Below are 2,971 nucleotides of genomic sequence, written 5' to 3'. Positions count from 1 at the left end.
AGACAGGCGCTCTCTTGGGGCCGCTCGCTTCCCTCACCCGCGTGGACGCTTGTAACCCCCCTACTGCAAGCGCACCCGACCTGAGCGCGGGACGAACACGAAGGCCGCGGGATCTCCACCTCTCTCACGCCCGTCTCCGGCCGCCTCGCCTCTCCCCCCTTCGCGCTCGCCCACGCGCTCGACCCATCTGGGCTGGGGCACGCAGCACACTCACTCGTCGGCTTGGGGACCCCCCGGTCTCGAAACGCCGACAGTAGGAGAGGGTATCTACCTTGGCTGTGATTCAGAAATCTAAAAGTTGTGACTTGTGAGGCAGCCTGCTGCCTTGTTCATGTAGAATGAACCTTGTGCTGCCTTATTACGTGGATGCAAAATGCAAATAAATAATGTGATGCAGACCACGGCGCTGCTCAGTTCCTCAGTACACGACTATAGGTAATCACACGGGTAGGAGTGGGTACCCTAGTTTCGAGGTACCGACATTATTTATTAGAATTACTGAGAGATTAGTCGTTTTAATGGGTCAGCCATTCAAAAAAACCTAGTGAAAGAGAGCGAACAAAATCAATCATTTTATAGCCTTCAGCCATTCAAAATTATTAGTATATATATTAATAATAACTATCCTCTATAAATTAAACATAAAGAAACACGAACTGTAGTAGTTAAGGCACAATACTATAGACCTTATGACCTGTGTTTGACTAACAATTGTTCTCTATTGTTTTTACTAGTTATGTGTCACCAACGCGCGGGGAGCAGGTGTTGGTGCTAGTATTTGATCTTTACGATACGTGGGGCGCCCTCACTTGCTCAGTTCCACGTCAGTAGAGACACACCCCGACCCTTTCCCCCTCCACTGCTTCCTCTTGCGGTCGTTACACATGTAATTTCACATATGCTACTATATTTTACTTCATATTATGTTATATTCACAACATCTTTATGACACAGCTAGGATGGTAAATTACAAACGATTCATGAATTCCTCTAACCAAATGCATGCGGCTTGAACTTGAAAGGACCGAGCTGAAGATTCGTTGGTTAGTTATCACTAATCTCCTCTCCTTACATTACATTGGCTCCTGGAAGTAAGGATGATTTAGTGCTTCATCGACACTTAGACGATCCTCCTGCAAGATAGGATAAGTACTTACTGGAATAGGAACACAAGGGAAAAAAGAACTGTAAAAATAAGATTGAGAACCATGTCCGGATGCCACTATTCTCGTCTTAACTACAAGACTTAAATAGTTCTATGGAGCAGGGTTCAAGAAACTTACAGGATGCCACACAAGTAGCTGGCGTGCAAGTCACAACGCCCATAAATTAGGAAAACTGGAAACATAAGCAATGATGAAGCTATTAGATATGAAAATGGTGATGATCCAAGCATTCTGGGGGCAATGAAGATGTGGACAAGAATAGAAACACCAACCCAATCTTGAGAGGATCTCTGATCTTCACTTGATGTGCAAATGATTCTTCAGAGCATTTCCAAGAAGCTAACCCAAATTCACCCTTAAAGTAAAAAAGAATTACAACATCAGCTGTCACGGCCATGAAACCTCTGCTACATACCAGGGCAGATATTTAATTAGGGCTTCAGGGGGGCATCGTTCAATGTTAAGGAGCATCAAAATACGTTCTTTCTTCCAAGAAAATACGTCCTTGTTGCACCATATGAACTACATTGTGGAAATGAAACTACGCAATAATGTGGACTTATCTTACATTTTTTACAATAAGAGAAACATTGATGGTGCACATGAATATACAGTAGAATTATAAGATGCAGTAATAAGCAGATAATAGAGTTGCTGACCTGTTCTAGGCTACCACTGCCATGATGTTGCGAGGAAATCCCTGGGACTAAAATGCACAACTCCATGTATGACCTCAACCTAACATCAGAACAGGAAACCAAGGAAAGCTATGACAGTCATTTTCTCTCTAGAATACTCTAAACATTCATACTGCAGGCCTATCTGGAACACCTCACTTCCTAATTTCATTTAATATAGCCAATTGACTATGATGGTTAGAGAGGACTCAGGACCAGATAATGCTACATTATGTCAATATGTCATATCAACATAGCAAATATCAATGCGTGAGGTTGCTTCTTGCCTATATATAACAAGAGCACCAAAAATTTCAAGTGTTTTGTTCGCCTAAAAAAAGGCAGTAGATTTATGATATTCATCAGTACCAATAATTTGGGATACCCCAAGAACCATAGGGGAAATTGTAGTTCATAATACTTAATTAAAACTGGAATTTCTGTGATGTTCTCAAGTTTGCTAATAGAACAAGAACTACAAATTGTATCGGCTTTGCTAATCCAGACTTGACGGAGAAATTTAAACATTGTCTCACTTGTATGCAAGCTCCTTTGTTTGTTCACTCCACCCTCCGAGATGCCGATCCAATAAAATACGTGTACGGTCACTTATCTGAAAAACATGGGGAGAACCCATCATCAACTCTAGCATGACAACTCCAACGCTCCAGATGTCATACCTATGCATAGTTAAACAAGAAATTCAGTGAATCACAGTGCAACTGTATGTCAAACACAGTGGCACATACTAGAATTCGTAGAAGAGAAATGGGAAAAAGAGACACACTTAAGCCTTGCACTTCTTGATCCTTGAAACCAGCTTGAATTAAGGAGTGCCTCTGGAGGAGTGTACTCAAATGTCTGTCCAGATCTGGAGTTGCAGTACAATTGAATTAGAATGGAACAAAACAAGTCAAAGTAGTGCCATGCAACCCATGTCTAATGTCACTTGAAGAAAAAAAATATCAGAAAAATGTAAAAAACTCGGCCAGAGAGGGAAAGTCTGCCCTCCCGGTATTATATTAAGAAGAGACTGAGACATGGTCCTGGTCAAGAAAATCTCCTAAACCCTGACCCCATCACTAGCGGGACGTCACCGCCCACTCTTCAACGGCCCAGCCGTAGGGT

The 2,971-nt window shown here is 42.4% G+C and overlaps 2 long non-coding RNA genes across 2 annotated transcripts; both read right to left on the bottom strand.

Annotated features, from left to right (window-relative positions):
• Positions 1–915: 915 nt before the first annotated feature.
• Positions 916–1,523, bottom strand: LOC103648124 (uncharacterized). Its single transcript, XR_563269.3, has 3 exons — positions 1,439–1,523; positions 1,284–1,338; positions 916–1,133 (listed from the first exon to the last, which is right to left on the bottom strand). It is a non-coding gene; the product is annotated as an uncharacterized lncRNA (long non-coding RNA).
• A 316-nt stretch (positions 1,524–1,839) lies between these two features.
• LOC103648123 (uncharacterized) lies at positions 1,840–2,721 on the bottom strand. Its single transcript, XR_563268.2, has 3 exons — positions 2,631–2,721; positions 2,380–2,523; positions 1,840–1,904 (listed from the first exon to the last, which is right to left on the bottom strand). It is a non-coding gene; the product is annotated as an uncharacterized lncRNA (long non-coding RNA).
• Between the last annotated feature and the right edge of the window lie 250 nt (positions 2,722–2,971).

The sequence above is a fragment of the Zea mays genome, chromosome 2 (genome assembly GCF_902167145.1).
Source record: "Zea mays cultivar B73 chromosome 2, Zm-B73-REFERENCE-NAM-5.0, whole genome shotgun sequence".
Lineage (NCBI taxonomy): Eukaryota > Viridiplantae > Streptophyta > Magnoliopsida > Poales > Poaceae > Zea > Zea mays.
Note: the sequence above shows the minus strand (reverse complement) of the source record. Positions and strands in the feature narration are given on the sequence as shown.